Consider the following 22,056-nt stretch of genomic DNA (forward strand, 5'->3'; position numbering starts at 1 on the left):
GTAAAATTGTCAGTAATGCAAGCAATTCTGAAAAACAGAAGATTGAGACTAAAGTCTCTATTCTTGGGTTTTCTTTCCTATAGAAATGATCACACATAGAACAGGGAAGCTACAAATTTCAAATTTGCTTACACATCAGTGGAGGATACCTGTGGACTGCGTAAGTCAAAATATTCTTAAATTCATCAGCTCAATATAATCTGCCTTTTTATAATAACCCACTTTCATCCCCTTGCTACATCTCTCCCGAATCCCTTCCCTGCTTTATCTTAAAGGTGAAACAGGGTAGTCAGTACGTTCTCTGACCCAAATTCCATGACCTACTGGTGAATTCTAACATTGTGATATCACTAGTATTGGGATAGAGCCCATACTTGGTACCTAAGAAAAGTGCTGCTGCTGCTGCCAAGTCACTTCAGTGATGTCCGACTCTGTGAGACCCCATAGACGGCAGCCCACCGGGCTCCTCCGTCCCTGGCAAGAATACTGGAGTGGGTTGCCATTTCCTCCTCCAAGCATTGTTGTTGAAAAGCCCCTGCTCCGTTTAATTAAACTCAAGATTTATTTTTGATTCACTTATAACTTCTGTGGTTATAATACTGCAATTATATGCAGTTGCCAACCCATGTTGTTTGTTTTCCTGGAGTGATTTCCTGAATTCACTGGCTAATATACTTGATCAGTTCAGTTCAGTTGCTCAGTCATGTCCGATTCTTTGCGACCCCATGAATCGCAGCACCCCAGGCCTCCCTGTCCATCACCAACTCCCAGAGTTCACCAGACTCACGTCCATCAAGTCAGGGATGCCATCTAGCCATCTCATCCTCTGTCGTCCCCTTCTCCTCCTGCCCCAATCCCTTCCAGCATCAGAGTCTTTTCCAATGAGTCAACTCTTCACATGAGGTGGCCAAAGTACTGGAGTTTCAGCTTCAGCATCATTCCCTCCAAAGAAATCTCAGGGCTAAACTCCTTCAGAATGGACTGGTTGGATCTCCTTGCAGTTCAAGGGACTCTCAAGAGTCTTCTCCAACACCACAGTTCAAAAGCATCAATTCTTCGGCGCTCAGCCTTCTTCACAGTCCAACTCTCGCATCCATACGTGACCACAGGAAAAACCATAGCCTTGACTAGACGGACCTTTGTTGGCAAAGTAATGTCTCTGCTTTTCAATATGCTGTCTAGGTTGGTCATGACTTTCCTTCCAAGGAGTAAGCGTCTTTTAATTTCATGGCTGCAGTCACCATCTGCAGTGATTTTGGAGCCCCCCAAAATAAAGTCTGACACTGTTTCCACTGTTTCCCCATCTATTTGCCATGAAGTGATGGGACTGGATGCCATGATCTTAGTTTTCTAAATGTTGAGCTTTAAGCCAACTTTTTCACTCTCCTCTTTCACTTTCATCATAGTTACTACCAAAAAAATCTATTTTTCTGCTCCAATGAAATATATTTATCTTCTGATCTATATTATTCCCAGATTAAGGCAATAATATACAATAGAGAGGAGCAGAAAAATAATACTCAGAGACTGAAAAACTAAAAGGCAAAGATGGAAATTATGAGAACAAAACTGAGAAACCAAACAGAGAACCTAGTACCCCTCCAATCAAAGTCTTATTGAAGAGGGGTCAGGCAAGATTTAGCAAAAGAAATCACAAAAGATACAAGACAATTTCCCAAAGCTTAAGAAACACAGGAGTCTTCATTTAAAGAATCTTCCAATATTCACCTGTCTTTTACATAATATGTTTGTGCCTTACATTTCAGCTTTTGTTTAAGGAATACCTCTACGGATATCTTGCTATAAAAGAGGAATATAGTTTACTTTATGATGTGTCATTTTTTTTTATTTTATTTTTAAACTTTACATAATACGTTCAAGATGTTCATTACCTTTATGCACCTAAATAATAGAATATGTAGGCTCCTTCATTCATATAGCATAGTTGAAAACCTGCTCAAATTATAGTGACAAAACGTGCTTTTCAAAAAAACATTTGAGTGACTCTTACATTCGGGAGAGTGAGTAGAGGCCAAGCCGCCAAGATTCATCCATGACCATTACAAGAAGATTCTCTGTCAGTCCTTTAGGCCGCCATTTCTATATTCATCTACTTTCACTTAACTTCTACTTCATTTAAGCCCTTTTCAGATACTAATTATAGCTTAAGAGAGGAAGGGTATGTTTTAGAAATCCTGCAGTATTACCCTGTCATCTTAAAAATAAAATAATTGCTACTCCGAAGTTTTCTCTTCCAGATTTCCATTATTCAGTTCAGTTCAGTTCAGTCACTCAGTCGTGTCTGACTCTTTGTGACCCCATGGACTGCAGCACGCCAGGCCTCCCTGTCCATCACCAACTCCTGGAGTTTACTCAAACTCATGTCCATCGAGTCGGTGACGCCATCTAACCATCTCATCCTCTGCTGTCCCTTTCTCCTCCCGCCTTCAATCTTTCCCAGCATCAGAGTCTTTTCAAATGAGTCAGTTCTTCACATCAGGTGGCCAAAGTATTCCATTAGATCCTTTTTTATATCCTTATTACTAACTAAGACCCAGCCTCATAACTTGACCCCTCCTAGTATGTCATGCCCTAGTAACTAGATTCTTTGATAATATATTCTCATATAACTATGCCAAGATATCTAAGGTCTCTCTTATTATTTAAATGGACTAGTATATAGAATCTGCCTGCAGTGTAAGAGACCTGGGTTCTATCCCTGGGTTGGGAATGTCCTCTGGAGAAGGGGAATGGCCACCCACTCCAGTATTCTTGCCTGGAGAATTCTATGGACAGAGGAGCCTTACAGGCCCCAGTCCATGGAGTCGGAAAGAGTCAGAGATGACGAAGCAACTTTCACTTCACACATGAGCGCGCACGCATGTGCATGCACGCATGTGCGTGCATACACACACACACACACACACATAGACACACACACACACACACGTCCTGTTCAACTGAGACTCTTATGATAATGGTTGTTAATGTCTCAGCTTTAAAATTCTGATTCTGTTATGAGACTTTTATTTGAACTTCAGTCAATTTAAATTTCATCTTTTTTAGTAACTAATGGATTTTCAGCTCAATTTAGAACATGAAAGCAAAACAGATACGGGTTTTTGTCTCTTGTCTCTAAACTCAGTGCTCTTTCCACTGTACCACACTGCTTTTCACCCTGATCTCTGGAGCTGGCATGACCAGTGCAGGCGAGGCTTTTGTCTACTGCTTGTGCTCACTTCTCCCTACTCATGACCATAACACCATGATGATATATATATTTTTTCCCTACCGAACCAAGATGTGACCTCAGAGTTCTTCAGACATATATTACACATCTATAGAGGTCACCAAATAAACAAAACATATTTTCCATTCTGTTTTCTCAGTGACTTTCTCCTGTGAAAAAAATTCTGGGCCAATCTTCAGTGAACCCCTTGTATTACAGTGCTAAAAAGTAAGGTATTAAATATTATATAGTATGATCAGCAAGAGAAATGCTGTATCAGAGTCACTTGAATCATTCAGAAGAAACAAGAAGGCTGTAAATGTTGATTTTTATATTTGCTCCCTTCCGGGAAAGGTTTAGTCACTGTTGTATGTGGTTGAGATAAACTTTTGAATAAAGTAGTGCATGTATTCATTTTGTGGAGAGGAGGGTCATGATTCATGTGAATTTATAAGTACCATTTAATGAACAGTCTGGAACAAAATGCTACAAAATGGAACTTGTCCTTGTGTTGCAACTTCAAAGGAACATTGATGATTGTTTATTTATAAGTGTAATGAGCCAGGGAGTTGAGAGTGGACTTGATCAGTGGGGCAGTCTTCTCAGCTGGAAACCTGTATCTAAATTTCTCCATTCTGAGGATTTCATGTATTTCCAGGCATCAAAATACTTTGTGTCAGACAATAAATGGGATGGGATAAACAATTGTGTGGGTGCTCAGGAGAGAAATAAGGCACTCTAAATGTTGGGAATATTATAAGCTTTGACTTAATATCTAAGACCCAATTCATATGTCAGTTTGCAAGGCCTTTCTTATTCCTGTATGTTCAGAATGATTGTTTGCTTTTTCATCTTCTCATAATTCCTTTTTATTTTTGCATTAATTCATTAATTTTGGAATAAGTGTTGATGGAGTCTGCCTGCTTTTTAATGGTACCTGGGGAATCCCAACAGTGACTGCTGTTTGAAAATGGTGACTAATTCTTATTTTTTACTACATCCTTGGAAACTATCAAAATTCCTTGGATACAGTCTGTCAAATACATGGATTGGTTTTTGAGTGGTTATTCTGATTGGTTGGTGCCCCATTCTTAGTATTCCATGTCTGTGCTGAATTTACTAAGATATTATATATGATATTCCTGCTTGCATGGATCCACACTCAGATTTGCTTGAATACTCTGCATTGTAACAAGACCCATACAGCAAGATTACCGTATGCATAATCCCATCCCAAGTATTTTGCTATAAATAAAGACTATCCATTATAACCAGATGGAAAATGTGTACGAATGATCAGTTCGCTTAATAAACTTTACATTGGTTTTCTCCAAATTGGCTCTCCCTGTTTCATTTTGAGTGATCAACTATGCAAGACTGAATTTCCATTAACTTATCTGTTGCTCTTTTGAACATTTTCACGAGTTAAGAAGCAGTATGTCCTAAGGCAGGGTTGTTTCCCATATTGGCACTAATGCTTGTGATGACCTCCTGTTTTTGAAGCACTCTGGCCCTAATCTTCAGAGTCCCACTTGTCACATTAACTGTGGTATTTTTTTTCTGCATCTTATGTGTAAAATATGCTGTTTTCATAGAAATCCTAGGAATTGTGAAATTATTGGCCCTTAGAAAAATTATATTTTCACTTCTAATCATAATAATTGTTCTTTAATTTCAGAAAATAATTTTTCTGTCATTGAAAATATCCGTCTCACATTTATCACTTTTTACAATGAACTAATCTTTTTAAATACAGCATTACACAAAGCTGTATTTATTCTTCAGTTACCTACTTAGGGTGAACTTTTGTCCTTTTTGCATTAATATGTACAAAGTAAGACTGTTATTAAAACAAATTTTACTTTGTTTTTTTTATCAAGCTCTAAATTTGATTAAAATTGAATAGATTATAACATGAATGAAGTGGGAAGAAATACTCTCTGTATATTACTTTATTGTATTAGTTTTGCCAAATATCTAAATGAATTCGCCACAGGTATACATGTATTCCCCATCCTGAACCCTCCTCCCTCCTCCCTAAAATTTTAATACTTGTAATATATAAAGATTATGAAGAAAATATTGTCTTCATCCACAAAAATGTTGTGTTTAATTTTTGTAAATGTGTTTTAACCCTCCCTCAGAGTTATTCACCTTCTTGCTTTAGAAAACATTCTTTTCATTCTGTCTAGCAGTGCTGAAATCAGCTAAAAGAGTATATGTTTAGGAGTGTGTGCAAAAAATGCTTTGAAAAGCTTTAATGTATTATCTCAGATAATTTTTTCTTCCGTCTTCTTGAGATATGATTTTATATCCCATATTTTATCAACTACCAAACTGGTCTCAAGAATCTGAATTTACAGTAAATAAACTTTTATAATTTGTTACTGGCTGTGTGAGATGATACCACTAGGTAGTGTTCATTACGCAGCGTTTGTATAAAGGTATCATGATCATGCATTTTGAATGTTAAAGAACAGAACACATAATTTTTGTCTACCATGAAAATTGTGATTTTATGACTATTAAAACGTTAAGGCAATATTATTGATATATTTCAGCTTCTTTAACTGTTTGGTCCATTGGCATTGAGAGAAAAGGTACAAGGACTTACATTATTGTCGTCACATGTGGAGTTGTGAGTAGGATGAGAATCAGTTATTAGGAGAAAAAACATTTTATTTAAAGAAATTAGAATATAGATAAAGACCTTCAATATAATACATGATGGTATTTTACATTCAAGTCAATGAATTTTCATTAAAAATGTGATTATCTTGAGTGTCATTGGTCTGAAAAGTTCAATTCCTGCTAAGTCCTTTTACACGAAATTTACTGCATGGTTATGCTATTTTCCATGTTAACTTGATTTTTCCCGCAATTTTATGTTCATATAGTTTATATTACCAAGAAATCCAGATTAGTATACAGTTTCAGAGATTCTCTTTATAATTGTTTAAAAGTTCCCAAACAAATTGCTAGAAGATAGAATCCCAGATGTGTTCAAACCTCGTACTTAGTTTAAGGAGGAAATTAACACTTTGGTCCTTTATTTGCCATGGAAAAAGATAATGACATTCTCTAGGAAGATTAGAATCTAACCAAACATTGTAGGCTATATATAGCATACAAAGCCTTGTGCCATTTGTGAAAACGTTATCAGGGAGAAAACCCAATGACTGATTTTTTGAACTGTATTTTTTAGGGACACAGATTTAATTTAGAGATTATGGTTTGAAAATAAAATTTACTGTATGAGTGTTTTTAGCTGATAAGAAATTGATTTTGTGACCTTGCTACACATTAATTGAAACATCTGCCAATACATCTTGAAGTAGTTTAAGGAACTGTAGACACTTGGAATCGTATCATTTCTTCATGTTAAACTTACTAGTTAATCACTTTGTTACCATTAAAAGAAAGAAACTAATTTTCATGTGAGATCTGAATAATCTCTCTCTCTGGCATAATAAGTGGGGTTTATGTAATTGACATTATATTTAGTTGTTTTATGATATTGAAGGTGGAGTCCTTTAATAGTGTTATTCTTACTGAGCAGTATGGTATTTTGTATTCTCTATTATCTTAAAGGTTATATTTATAAAACAAAAAATATTAAAGTGTGCATACATTAGCACACTTAGACATAAAGATTATTATTTAAATTATTCAGTAAATTTTAAAATGTAGTTTTTAAAAAGTTACAGTAGAATGAAGGTAGTTATCAGTGTTCTGCTTGTCTAAAATCTTAGCTTATTTAGCAGATATTAGGATGTGTTTACAGAGGAAAACCTGAATTGGAGAGGAGAGTTAAAACAAATTGTGAAATTTGTAGTCTTCCCAAAGAACACCAAAATGTTTTGAGATTATTTGGGTTGACTAATCAAATCAGTTATATATGCAATAATTATCCAGAAAAGTGAGCATCTCCACTTTATTTCTCTTTTGTGGATAAAACCTCAGAACTAAAATTTAGGTCATGGTTCTTTAGTGACATCATGCTGAGATGGCCCTCTGCTGATGAAAAACACATTCTGAGTATTAATTTATTATTAAAAATGTGATTAGAGTTATAGTTAACATTTAGAACTCAAGAAAGGAACCTGCTATTTATTTGTGTATTTTTGATAATTAAAGTTGACACGTGCAGACGACTAAATCAATTTGAACAAGGGTGAACAGAAGTTGAGGTGGTTCTAACACTTACTTGGTAGCTTTGTGTTTCTAGAAAAATATTGATATTTTGAAATGAGACAATTCTATATCCTTTGTGTAGGAAAGGTTCTTATGCTGGGTTTCCTGGTGCCATATGGAGGATATGTTCTAAAGATCATTTCTGGACCTTTATAAACACAGTAACCTATTGAGAATACTAAAAAAGTGCAGCAAATCTCTGTTGTATATACAATGCAGGAAAGCAAGCAGATGCTTGATTATAGTGCTATGTTTGTTCAACAAATGTAATATTCACTGCAGCAGTTTCATAATGGAACACCATGTGGAGAGGAATGTTTTTAAATGTGTTTTTGACTTTGATTTCAGTTTATTAGTAAATAAATATATCAGAAAACTTTCAATAGAGGCATTAATTGGTTTGTAGTCAATAATCTCATTCTACTTATCCTTTTAAACAATCTGATGGCCAATTTAATAAAGAAGTGTGAAGTTAATCTGAATTTAAGCAAAATTTTAGATTATAACTCATAATACCCTTCCTTAGTCTGTTCAGAAAACTTAAGTTTTCTCAATTATTGGAGCTACAATTTTTAAAAAAGAATCCATCAATTCATAAATTGTGATCAAAGGACTTTCTACTAAATGATACCTTAATATTTGGAGATCAGTTCCTTTATAATTGAAAAGAAATTGCCCTTATGACAGTATTAAAACTGAATGACCCAAGTAGAAATATGGAATGCTTAGAGAATAGAATTTAAATTAAAATTTGACATGTGGTAAGTATTCAAATCTAGAATACTGAATACAAATAATAAATACAGAAGGGAAAAATGGGTATTGTTTGTTTCAAAGTAGATTTCAGCACAGGAAGCGTTTTAATCGAGACTCACTTTGAAAATCTGTACCTCAGAGTTTTAGATTCAGATAGAATTAACAGTTTTGACCAAGATTGATCAAATGTGAATTACAGCTTATTTGGGGAAGCAGGGCTATAGAAGAAGCAGAGACGCTGAGGAAGCCTCACTTGGGAGCAAATCCTGGTTCTGTCATTTATTAGCTGTCATATTTGGACCAGTTTCTATGTCTTTAGTTGATAAATAGTCTTATCAACTTCAAAATATCTTATGCAGATACAAGAAGATAATAAAAGTATAGCTCTTAATTATGATACTGGCCATATTGAAAGGCCTCGCTAACTATTACTATTACTATTGAACTAATACTAATGTAAATCTGTCAGTCACTTTCTGCCAAATTTTCTTTTGGTAGGTTCATTCTTTGTCTACTTTCCCAACCATCCAGAAAATCAGATTAAGATCATGTAGGCAGCTAGATTAGAACAACGAAGTGCTCTTCAGCTTTTACCAAATTCCATTAACAGCAACACATATGAGCACTTAGTCATATACCTAGAATAAAGGTATATTACTCCTCACTTGTTAATAGTTTATTAATCCTTAACTGACATTTTAGGCTTCCTGTGTCTGAAGGAAAAAAAAATTAATTACTCACTTACTACTAATCTTTCTTTGAAGACTGATTTTCATTTAATTACCTTTGTACCAATCACCTGATTAGCTTGGTGGAAGCTGAATTTAAAGAAGCATATTTAAAAAGAATATTTAGGAACTAACTGCTTCCAGATTTTATACACACACATATATATATGCCAGTGAGTTATTATTTTGTTTTTAATCTTTAGCATCAAAGATGTGGTACCTAGTGGAGGATGTAGAGTACAATAGGAAACATTTAAAGAATGTAAATTCTCAGAAAACAGTTTATTCCACTTACTATGAATGTTTATTATAATTGATTAACAAATATATTAATATTGCTTGAAAACACAGGATTTACAAGAAGTCTTGGAAAAAATCTACCTATTGTGAAATTCTAATAATGTTCTTTGGCATAGCAAATGTCCTATTAAAATTAGCTATTTAAAAGTATGCAAAGATTATACATCAACTATATCTCAATAAAAATTAACAAAACAAAATGAAGATTGATAGATACACAAAAAAGCATATATATTTCTGTATGTTTTTTAAATTATTATTATACAATTTTTTAAAAAAAGACTTGCAACATACTTTGGCATAAACTTAGAACAGAGAAACATATATATACACACATATATATGTGTTTGTGTGTATATAAATAATAAGATCATCATATATAATAAGATCACCATATAAATGCTTCTGTGTGTGTGTGCTGTCACTCAGTCATGTCTGACTCTTTGCAGCCCTGTGGATTGTAGCCACCTGGCTCCTCTGTCCATCGAATTTTTCAGACAAGAATGCTGGAGTGGGTTGCCATTTTCTTCTCCAATGGATCTTTCCCACCCAGGGATTGAACCTGCGTATCTTGTGTCTCTAAGCAGGTGGATTCTTTACCACTGTAGCTCCTGGGAAACCCATATATGCTTATATATGATGATGCAATTCATTTGCCATTGAATGAGACCATTCTGAGAAACATATAAATACAGTAATTTTGCATAGTGACAAGAGTATTTGGTACAACTTTGTTTCAAGGACGAGAATTTCAATATAATCTCTAGAAAGTGAAAGTGAAGTCGCTCAGTCGTGTCCGACTCTTTGTGACCCCACGGATAGTAGCCTACCAGGCTCCACCGTCCATGGGATTTTCCAGGCAAGAATACTGGAGTGGGCTGCCATTTCCTTCTCCAGGGTACCTTCCCAACCCAGGAATCAAACCCGGGTCTTCTGCATTGCAGACAGATGCTTTACCATCCTAGCCACCGATCACAGGTCCATAGAATAACCTCCTGGAAAGCACCTATCAGGATTTTCAGTGCCTTGGAGAAATAATATATGTTCATTGACAAGAACTGGTTGAGAGTAATGATTGGAATTACTCTGTCATGATTCTGCTCTTCTGAGGCTGTTCAAGCATTCATCAATGTAATAGTACATTCTTAATAAGGATAGATTTGAGTGGAAATATATCAAGACACCTTTGCTCAGTTCAGCAACATTTCTGAGTTATGGTTTAAGTTACGTCACTCCAAGACGATCAAATATTTATTCACTGTATTTGAACAATCTGTACTCCTTGGAAACCTTTCTGGTAAATAAAAAGAAAGATAAACATAAATTCATTTGATGAAGAATAAAAAATCATTGTTTTGAAACTAAATCTCAACTAAACATTTTTTAAAGTCAAAACAAACTTCTCAGCACCACGCCAGTAGTGAAAATCCATATCAGACTCTAAATTTACTCCTCTCTATTCTTTTTAACTTTTCATTTCAAAATTCAGTTCATTTCAGTTCAGTCGCTCAGTCATGTCCGACTCTTTGCGACCCCATGAATCGCAGCACGCCAGGCCTCCCTGTCCATCACCAACTCCTGGAGTTCACTCAGACTCACGTCCATCGAGTCGGTGATGCCATCCAGCCATCTCATCCTCTGTCATTCCCTTCTCCTCCTGCCCCCAATCCCTCCCAGCATCAGGGTCTTTTCCAATGAGTCAACTCTTCGTATGAGGTGGCCAAAGTATTGGAGTTTCAGCTTTAGCATCATTCCTTCCAAAGAAATCCCAGGGCTGATCTCCTTCAGAATGGACTGGTTGGATCTCCTTGCAGTCCAAGGGACTCTCAAGAGTCTTCTCCAACACCACAGTTCAAAAGCATCAATTCTTCGGCACTCAGCCTTCTTCACAGTCCAACTCTCACATTCATACATGACCACAGGAAAAACCATAGCCTTGACTAGACAGACCTTTGTTGGCAAAGTAATGTCTCTGCTTTTGAATATGCTATCTAGGTTGGTCATAACTTTCCTTCCAAGGAGTAAGCGTCTTTTAATTTCATGGCTGCAGTCACCATCTGCAATGATTTTGGAGCCCCAAAAAATAAAGTCTGACACTGTTTCCACTGTTTCCCCATCTATTTCCCATGAAGTGATGGGACTGGATGCCATGATCTTCGTTTTCTGAATGTTGAGCTTTAAGCCCACTTTTTGACTCTCCTCTTTCACATTCGTCAAGAGGCTTTTTATTCCTCTTCACTTTCTACCGTAAGGGTGGTGTCATCTGCATATCTGAGGTTGTTGATATTTCTACTGGAAATCTTGATTCCAGCTTGTATTTCTTCCAGCCCAGTGTTTCTCATGATGTACTCTGCATATAAGTTACATAAGCAGGGTGACAATATACAGCCTTGACGTGCTTCTTTTCCTATTTGGAACCAGTCTGTTGTTCCATGTCCAGTTGTAACTGTTGCTTCCTGACTTGCATACAGATTTCTCAAGAGGCAGATCAGGTGGTCTGGTATTCCCATCTCTTTCAGAATTTTCCACAGTTTATTGTGATCCACACAGTCAAAGGCTTTGGCATAGTCAATAAAGCAGAAATAGATGTTTTTCTGGAACTCTCTTGCTTTTTCCATGATCCAGCAGATGTTGGCAATTTGATCTCTGGTTCCTCTGCCTTTTCTAAAACCAGCTTGAACATCAGGAAGTTCATGGTTCACATATTGCTGAAGCCTGGATTGGAGAATTTTAAGCATCACTTTACTAGCATGTGATGAGTGCAATTGTGTGGTAGTTTGAGCATTCTTTGGCATTGCCAAGGAAATGATAATCCATTTAACTATTTAAAAAGTGTAATAAAGTATTTAAACCCTTAGTATAATAGCATTTGCTTTTTGATCACCTTTATTTTATAACTGGGCAAGAAAATACTAGGTTATGTCTTATATTTCTTCAGTTTTAGAATTTTATTTATTATTTTTAATTGGAGTATAATTACTTTAAAATGTTTTGTTAATTTCTGATATATGGCAACATGAATTAGCTATATGTAAAGTTTTAAATTTTAAATTCTAACATATTTTACAACTTTCATTCTTATTTTTCAATATTCCTAAATTCGGAGAAGGCAATGGCACCCCACACAGAGACACAAAAATAAGCTGCTATTGAAAATATTTTAAATAATACAAGAAGTAATATCTTATAATACACTTAAAAATCCATTCTGTGATTAGTATAGATTATTTTTTAACAATAGAGCAATAATGTTGAATCAAATCAGGGGCTCTTCTGCATAATTTATCATTTATTTTAATTCATGTATCCATTCACTCAAAAACTTGTTGAGCACCTATGTTGTGATAAGGTTCTACTTTGTAGAGTTAAATATAAAGTAGTGGATAAGTATATGTGGCTGTTGTGGATTCTAGAAGGATAAAGAAACATTTAAATCACAATTACACAAATGAGTAATCATTTGAGCGGCCCAGGTAATCATGGAAACTTCATAAGGAGACAGTGTTTAAAGTGATGGTTGAGCTGGAAATTTGCTTAATGAAGCATATGCTTGAGTATAGATATGGCAGGTAGGAATGATCATCATATGTACTTATGAAAGCACTAATGAATGAGAAAGAAATACAAATTCTAACAACCAAAATAAGTTGCTGAAGTGAAATGCTGCAATTGTAGAACATGTGTCTAAAACATAGGTCAGTAGCCATATTATGTAAAGTCCTGATGTTATCCATAGGAAAAAAAAATTCTGCTTTCAAAAATTCACTTTTTCTTCTATATAAAGTAAATAAATTGAAGGCCAACAAAGTATGGATACAGGTTCATCAAGTGGATGCTGTCTCATGAGTCATGGGAGTGAATATTGACTTAGTCAAGATTAGTGACCAAAAAGATGGAAGAAATTAGAAGGGAATGACATATAATACGTAGAGATCTATAAGTCTTAATCATGATTGGATGATGTTACAAGTAAGAGACAGGAAGATGTGAAGGATATCTCTTAGATCTGTAGTGTGAACAAATAGGTGGATACTGGTGCAATTGATGGAAAAAAGGAAATATAGATGGAGAAATCATTAGCTCTGTTTTGGGTATGGTATCATTGTCATGCCATTCATATATATAAGTGGAGATAACACTACATGTTGGTCTGGAACTTAGAGAAGTCTTGAATAGAAAGAAAAATTTTTGAGTCATCAGCAGAATATTGGTGTTAATGGAAACCATGGAAGCAGACTTGTTTACCTATAGCGACTACATAAAAGAGATCATAGGATAAAAATGAAGAACTAAGCTCAAATCTTCAGAGAAAGGAAAATTGACATAAAGGATTTAGAAATGTGGCCTTAAAGGAAGGGAAAACTTGTGTGTTATCATTAAAGCTAAGGGAATGCGTTTTTCAAGAAGAGTTCACAGTTTCAAATGCTACTGAAAGGCCCAGTGAAAATCAAAAAACAATCAATAGTTGTTTTAATATAGAGATCAGTGGTGGTATTGGCAAGAACTACTTTGGTGAAATTTTGGTGACTAAATCCAATCTAGAATGGGTTGAGTAGAGCCTGAAAAGTAAAGAAATTGTTTTAAGTAGTAGAGCTATGAAAGTAAACAAAAGGTCAGTATGGAAATTGACCAAATATAAAGGTTATAGAAGGAATCGAGTAGAAAATGAGAGAAAAGTTTAGAAGAAAGTATTACTCAGCCATTAAAAAGAATTCATTTGAGTCAGTTGTAATGAGGTGGATGAAACTGGAGCCTATTATACAGAGTGAAGTAAGCCAGAAGGAAAAACACCAATACAGTATACTAACGCATATATATGGAATTTAGAAAGATGATAACAATAACCCTGTGTACGAGACAGCAAAAGAGACACTGATGTATGGAACAGTCTTATGGACTCTGTGGGAGAGGGAGAGGGTGGGAAGATTTGGGAGAATGGCATTGAAACATGTAAAATATCATGTATGAAACGAGATGCCTGTCCAGGTTCGATGCACGATACTGGATGCTTGGGGCTGGTGCACTGGGACAACCCAGAAGGATGGTATGGGGAGGGAGGAGGAGGGTTCAGGATGGGGAGCACATGTATACCTGTGATGGATTCATTTTGATATTTGGCAAAACTAATACAATTATGTAAAGTTTAAAAATAAAATTTAAAAAAGAAAAGAAAAAAGTGAAATAGGGGTACAGGTGTAGATGAAGCCAAGTTTGGATATTCTTTCACATTGATCCCCCCCAAAAAAAGAAAGTATAGATTCAATGAAGGCAAAAATGGATAGGATTCTAAACACAGGAAAAGTGAGGCTAAGTAAAGGTTTAGAACAGGGAATTCTAGTTTACCTGTTCACACAGGCACAGGTTTATTATCTAGAGCATCTCCATACGCCATTTCAAATCCTTGAGTGGTGGGGGACACAACAGGGAATAAATGTGGCTTGTCTAGGAAAATGACAGGAGTCTTGAAATATTGGAAAAGATAGAAACAAATAAATCATCCAGATAAAATAAATAAGCAGTATTGTTTGCCAGACCTGGAACAAGATGCCAGATTACTGTTCCAACAATGTCATGTTTTCTGTCTTCTCCCATATATAAGCATCATGATTTCTGTCTTAATCAATTCTGGTGCTGTAACAAATACCATAGACTGAGTGACTTAAACATCAAACATTTATGTCACACAGTTCTGGAGGCTGGAAAATTCAACATCAGTACTCAGCAGAATAGATGGCTGAAGAGAACACTCTTCCTGGTTTACTGGTGGCCATTTTCTCTTGGTACACTTACAGGATAGACAGAGAACACTCTTGTCCCTTCATCCACTTAAAAAGGCACTAATCCCATTCATGAGAGCTCCACCCTCATGAACCTAATTATCTCCCCAAAAATTGGGATTGGAGCTTCAATATATAGATTTTGGGGGAGATATAAATATTCAAACCACAGCAGTATCCCTTACCAACATTGATTGAATTCGCCTTGGAATTTTCTCAGAATAGTGTACTGATAACTACTAGATAATTAGAATTGACATAGAAATTGATCCTATTCTAACTAATGATGGAAATTGCTGTTTTTTGGGTTCTGTTTTCATGCTATAAATTAGAGTTTTTCAGACTGCACATCCAATATATGTACATTTATTTATACATTTTATTTATAGCCTTCTACATTACAATCAATAACTACTGAAATGCAGAAAGGAAAAAATATAAATAAAGAATGAAATGTTAACACTTTTCCTGTATATCAGTGGATTATTTTGCACATGCTTTGGGATACATTTCCCCCACTGTAATTTGGAAACAGCTGGTACTGATGAGGTCCTCTTTGACAAATACACCATGATCACCTATTTTATATATGCTGTTTAACTCTGTGAAGTCAGCCATGGAAATTGTTAATTATTGTGATTTCTGTTAGATATTGATTTAGATATTGAGATTTGAAGCTACTTTTAACTAATGTTTTAGGTAATAAAAAATTCATCTGAGATTGAAAATTTTCTATTAAAAGTAGCACTGACACCTCCTTCCAAAATATCTCTTTTAAATGATACCATCATGCCATGATTTATCTAATTTTGCTCTGTGACCCATGCATTGAGATTAAATTGTCCTCAAAGCATCTTATTGCTACAGAACACCTCCTTTATGGTCAAATACATTTTTAGACTTTCTATCCAATCTATTTTGCAAAATACATTTTTTTTTTCTGTTTTGATAATCTTTTCAGGCACTAACTTAAATTGTTTATAATCATTTTGAAAAGGACTCCAGCTACTTTTAGTTACGATGAGTCAACAACTTGGAAAATACTTGAATTTGAGTAGAAATCTAGTTTGCATTTGGATTTCAAATGTATTTTATTAGCTGCAAATATTGTGTCATATAACATCTTTTCAAAGTTTGAATAATAGAAGAAAAAAAGATGACTATCGCTTTTAAAAATTGATAGCTTTGTTGCAGACCTCATTGCCAAAAAAGTCACTTTTATTTTTTTTTAATTTAATTTTATTTTTAAACTTTACATAATTGTATTAGTTTTGCCAAATATCAAAATGAATCCATCACAAATATACATGTGCTCCCCATCCTGAACCCTCATCGCAGCACTGTTTATAATAGCCAGGACATGGAAACAACCTAGATATCCATCAGCAGATGAATGGATAAAAAGTCACTTTTAGTCATATTTCTGTCATATAAAAACTTAAATATCTATCATATTTTTTACATAATGCTTAAGCTTTGCCACTCGTGTTTTCTGCTATCTAAGAGGATTTTATTATATGCAATTTTTGTTTTTCATCTTTGTTTACATGGGAAATGAAACATTATGTATGATAGCTGTCAACCTTCTGAAATTACCATGGGAGGAAGCATATTATGTTAGTTGTGCAAAACAATTGAACGCAGAGGGATGGTATGGGGAGGGAGGAGGGTTCAGAATGGGGAACATGTGTATACCTGTGGCAGATTCATGTTGATACATGGCAAAACCAATACAATATTGTAAAGTTAAAAAATAAAATAAAAAATATATATATAAAAAAAGAAAAATAAAAAACAAGATACTGTTGTTAAATTTATCAAATCAGAAAAAAGCTCTAATATTTTGTTTGTGAATATTATTTTGTTTTATAAAAGTGATATATATATATACTCATTATAAAAATTTCAAGCCATTTAAAAAGTACAGAGGAGAAAGCAAAACATCAGTAAAGTTCCCAGCCCCCCAAGCCATCTTTTAGATATTTAATGAACACTATTCTGGAGATCTTTCTATAGATACCTATAAAAGGACATGATAGATAAGGGAAATAATTGACAAGTGATAGATAGACAAATAATGATAGCAGGTGTGTTATTATTTTACTGAAAGATGCTCAGTCTCATTTTACTAGATTTAACAGAAGAAAAATAATATACTCTTATAACTGAAAGTATATAATATACTAATATGGAAAGATACTGACTTTCATTACTAGAATTTACAGGAGAAAATGAAAGTGAAAGAATTGCTAATTGCAGATTTCTTTGTTTAACACAAGAGAAATTTCAAATTAACTGTAAAGATAAGAACAAATATAAATAGATTCAGAATGCTGAGATAAATTTTTTAACCACTCATTTTAATTTCAAACAATGCTGGTTTGCCTGTTGCTATAAAAGACTAATTGACTATCATAGTAACACTTCTCCCTTCCTTTCCTTTTTTACCTGGCTTTTGTTGCTTATTCTATTTTCTAATTTATCAAGGCTTATTCTATTGATAATTCTGTTCTACTGTGATTCCCATAGAAGTTTAGTTTTAGTTCTATGTTTAAAAGCATTTAGTGCTTTCCTTGAGTAATTCTCACTACTGATGCTCCATTTCTGGAAATTAAAAAATGTCTTATCTGATTAGCTGAATTTCATTATTGAATGTTTTTTTTTTTTCAAGGAGTGTTTCTGACCACTGTGTCTGATATGTTCCACTATCCTTAAAAATGTCTAATAGATTCTTTCATAGTTAAAAATCTTGTCTGGACATATTGTCTTTAGGCCAGATTGTCTTTTCTTTAGAACTTTGTATACTGCTTTTTATATCTTCTGGCATTGACTGCTCTCATGCCAAACATTCAAGCTAGCATAACGTTTAGCCTCTCATAGATGACATGCTTTATCTGTTTAGATGCATATATTCAGAATTTGTCCAAATTCTGTGCTGAAAGACATGTTCCGTTTCTCTGTATTTTCGTTTAGTAGTATCCTTAATCTTTAGCTTGCATGATTAACAAAACCAGCCAAATATAATCATTCAGTTCAGTTCAGTTCAGTCGCTCAGTCATGTCCAACTCTTTGCGACCCCATGAACCACAGCACGCCAGGCCTCCCTGTCCATCACCAACTCCTGGAGTCCACCCAAACCCAGGTCCATTGAGTCGGTGATGACATCCAACCATCTCATCCTCCATTGTCCCCTTCTCCTCCTGCCCTCAATCTTTCCCAACATCAGGGTCTTTTCAAATGAGTCAGCTCTTCGCACCAGGTAGCCAAAATATTGGAGTTTCAGCTTCAGCATCAGTCCTTCCAATGAACACCCAGGACTGATCTCCTTTAGGATGGACTGGTTGGATCTAATTGCAGTCCAAGGGACTCTCAAAAGTCTTCTCCAACACCACATTTCAAAAGCATCAATTCTTCTGTGCTCAGCTTTCTTTATAGTCCAACTCTCACATCCATACATGACCACTGGTAAAACCATAGCCTTGACTAGACAGACCTTTGTTGGCAAAGTAATTTCTCTGCTTTTTAATATGCTGTCTAGGTTGGTCATAACTTTGCTTCTAAGGAGTAAGTATCTTTTAATTTCATGGCTGCAATCACCATCTGCAGTGATTTTGGAGGCCAGAAAAATAAAGTCTGACACTGTTTCCACTGTTTCCCCATCTATTTCCCATGAAGTGATGGGACCAGATGCCATGATCTTTGTTTTCTGAATGTTGAGCTTTAAGCCAACTTTTTCACTCTCCACTTTCACTTTCATCAAGAGGCTCCTTAGTTGTTCTTCACTTTCTGCCATAGGGTGGTGTCATCTGCATATCTGAGGTTGTTGATATTTCTCCCAGCAATCTTGATTTCAGCTTGTGCTTCCTCCAGCCCAGAGTATCTCATGTTATACTCTGTATATAAGTTAAATAAGCAGGGTGACAATATATGCCTTGTCGTACTCCTTTTCCTATTTGGAAGCAGTCTGTTGTTCCATGTCTAGTTCTGTTGCTTCCTGACCTGCATACAGATTTCTCAGGAGGCAGGTCAGGTGGTCTGGTATTCTCATCTCTTTCAGAATTTTCCACAATTTATTGCGATCCACACAGTCAAAGGCTTTGGCATAGTCAATAAAGCAGAAATAGATGTTTTTCTGGAACTCTCTTGCTTTTTCCGTGATCCAGCAGATATTGGCAATTTGATCTCTGGTTCCTCTGCCTTTCCTAAAACCAGCTTGAACATCTGGAAGTTCACGGTTCACATATTGCTGAAGCCTGGCTTGGAGAATTTGAAGCATTACTTTACTAGCATGTGAGATGAGTGCAATTGTGCAGTAGTTTGAGCATTCTTTGGCATTGCCTTTCTTTGGGATTGGAATGAAAAGTGACCTTTTCTAGTCCTGTGGCCACTGCTGAGTTTTCCAAACTTGCTGGCATATTGAGTGCAGCACTTTCATAACATCATGTTTCAGGATTTGAAATAGCTCAACTGAATTCCATCACCTTCACTAGCTTTATTCATAGTGATACTTCCTAAGGCCCACTTGACTTCATATTCCAGGATGTCTGGCTCTAGGTGAGTGATAACACCATCATGATTATCTGGGTTGTGAAGATCTTTTTTGTACAGTTCTGTGTATTCTTGCCACCTCTTCTTAATATCTTCTGCTTCTGTTAGGTCCCCACCATTAATGTCCACATATATTTCAAATTACGTCTTTAATATTTAATAGTTCTCACTCATTTTTATCTGAATTATTATTATAGTCCTGTGTTTTAGTTTGGCTTTTTGATCTCTTAAATTACGCAGTATTATTTTAAAATAATAGAGGTCATAATAATAGAAATAAAAAGAGCTATAAATTGCTTACTTTGTTCCTGGAAGTCTTCTAGAATATTAGCTTATATTAACTCATATGATCCTCATAATACCTCTTTCAGATGTGGAAGCTAATAATGTTCCCAAGGATCACCCAGTTCTTAATGACTGAATGAAGTTCAGAACACAGGTAGGGCAGCTTCAGAAATGTCCTGAACCACTGCTCTACTGTCTGTTTGAGTGTATTAATTATACAGTAAAGTAGTTTTAGTTTTACCTGGTTATTTATCCATTTCTTTCTCACCATTTTGTCATGTTTACCATTTCTTCTTTCTGAGTTCAATATTATCTGCCCTAAAGTTCACCACTGAGAGCAAATTTTACAGTATTTTGTTTATTTGAAAATGTCTGTATTTTTCTTGTACTTTAATGTAACATTCTGAGTTAATAGGTCATTTTCTCTAAGAACTTTGAAGGTATATGATATAGTATCTGCTTCTTGTCACTGTTTAAAATGCTGTCATTTATCTTTATAGGTCATCTGTCTTTTCTCTCTACTTGTATATATGAGTCAACTCAGGCTGCCACAACAAATACATACACTAGGTAGTTTGAACAACAGAAATTTGTTTCCTCACATTTCTGGAGGCTGCAGAGATCAGGGTGCCAGCATGGTAAGGTTCTGATGAAAGCTCTGTTCCTGTCTTGCCAATGATCACCTTCTTGCTCTGTCCTCACATCCACATTATTGAAAGAGAGAGCGAGAGAGACTGATGCCTCTTCACGTAGAAGTCTAATGCCAGTGGACCAGGGTCCCATTGTCATGACCTCATCCAACCCTAATTAGCTTCCAAAGACCTATCTCCAGTTATCATCACATTAGGGGTCAGGACCTCAATATATGAATTTTGGGGGATACAAACATTCAATTTATAATATTGTTAATAAGAACACCTGCATATAAGATTATCTCTTGTCTTTCACAATGATATGTCTGGGTTTAGATTTCTTTCCTTTATCAGGCTTAGAATTTTATTTCCAGTGTTTAAATATTTATATTAAATTCTGTAGCATTTGTTGTTGTTGTTCAGTTGCTAAGTCATATCTGATTCTTTTCAACCCCATGGACTGTAGTCTACCAGGCTCCTCTGTCCTTGGAATTCTCTAGGCAAGACTACTGGAGTGAGTTGCTGTTCCTTTCTCCAGAGGATCTTCCCGACTCAAGCATCAAACGTGGGTCTCCTGCATTGAAGGTGATTTATTTACCATCTAAGCCACCTGGGAAGCCCACTATCTCCCAGAAAGTGAAAATGAAAGTCTCTCAGTCCTGTCCAACTCTTTGCGACCCCATGGACTGTAGCCGGCCAGGCTCCTCTGTCCCTGGGGATTTTCCAGGCAAAAATACCGGAGTGGGTAGCTGTTCCCTTCTCCAGGGGATCTTCCCAGGAATCAAACTCGGGTCTCCTGTGAATCCACTCAGGTGGATTCTTTACCAAATGAGGTACCAGGGAAGCCCACCGTTTCCCAGTTGGCTCAAATTCATGTCCATTGAGTTGGTAATGCTATTTAACCATCTTTTCCTCTGCTGCCCCCTTCTCCTTTTGCTTTCAATCTTTTCCAGCTTAAGATTCTTTTCCCTTTCAGACAAAGTATTGGAATTTCAGCAACAATACTTCCAATGAATATTTGGGATTGATTTCCAGATCAACTGGTTTGATCTCCTTGCAGTCCAAAGAACTCTCAAGAGTCTTCTCCAACACCACTCACTATGAAAATAATGATGCTTCTTCATTTAACCTCACTGAGATTCCAGTCAAATGTTCTCTTTATAAGCTTTTTTTTTTATTACTCATCTCTTTGTTTATATATGCTTCTAAGCTGTGTGTGCTTATTTGCTCGGTTGTGTTTGACTCTTTGTGACCCCATGGACTGTAACCCACCAGGCTCCTCTGTCCATGGGGATTCTCCAGGCAAGAATACTGTAGCGGGTTGTCATGCCCTCCTCTAGGGAGTTTTCCCAATGCAGGGATCAAACCCAAGTCTCTGACATTGCAGGTGGATTCTTTAGTATCTGAGCCACCAGGGAACCCAGAGCCATATATGTTAGGTAATTTCATCAGAGCTAGCTGTTTGTCAACAATTTTTACAGCTATCGTTAGTCTCTTTTGTAACAGTCTGCTAAATTATTAACTGCAACTATTAGTTTTTAATTATAGAACTTCTACTTGATTCTTTAAAATTCTTGAGTCCATAACAGAAACATTTTATTTGCTTT

At 35.6% G+C, this 22,056-nt stretch overlaps 1 protein-coding gene across 4 annotated transcripts in view; it reads left to right on the forward strand.

The window, feature by feature from the left end:
* ADGRL4 (adhesion G protein-coupled receptor L4) overlaps window positions 1-22,056 on the forward strand; it is a 141,362-nt gene that overhangs the window by 14,948 nt on the left and 104,358 nt on the right. The window contains exon 2 of one of the 4 annotated variants that reach the window (XM_027536794.1): window positions 84-160. The exons of the other annotated variants lie outside the window; for them this stretch is intronic. The gene's annotated coding sequence lies outside the window, so the exon portion shown is untranslated. The remainder of the gene's footprint in view (window positions 1-83; window positions 161-22,056) is intronic. 4 annotated transcript variants of the gene reach the window in all.

The sequence above is a fragment of the Bos indicus x Bos taurus genome, chromosome 3, assembly GCF_003369695.1.
Source record: "Bos indicus x Bos taurus breed Angus x Brahman F1 hybrid chromosome 3, Bos_hybrid_MaternalHap_v2.0, whole genome shotgun sequence".
Lineage (NCBI taxonomy): Eukaryota > Metazoa > Chordata > Mammalia > Artiodactyla > Bovidae > Bos > Bos indicus x Bos taurus.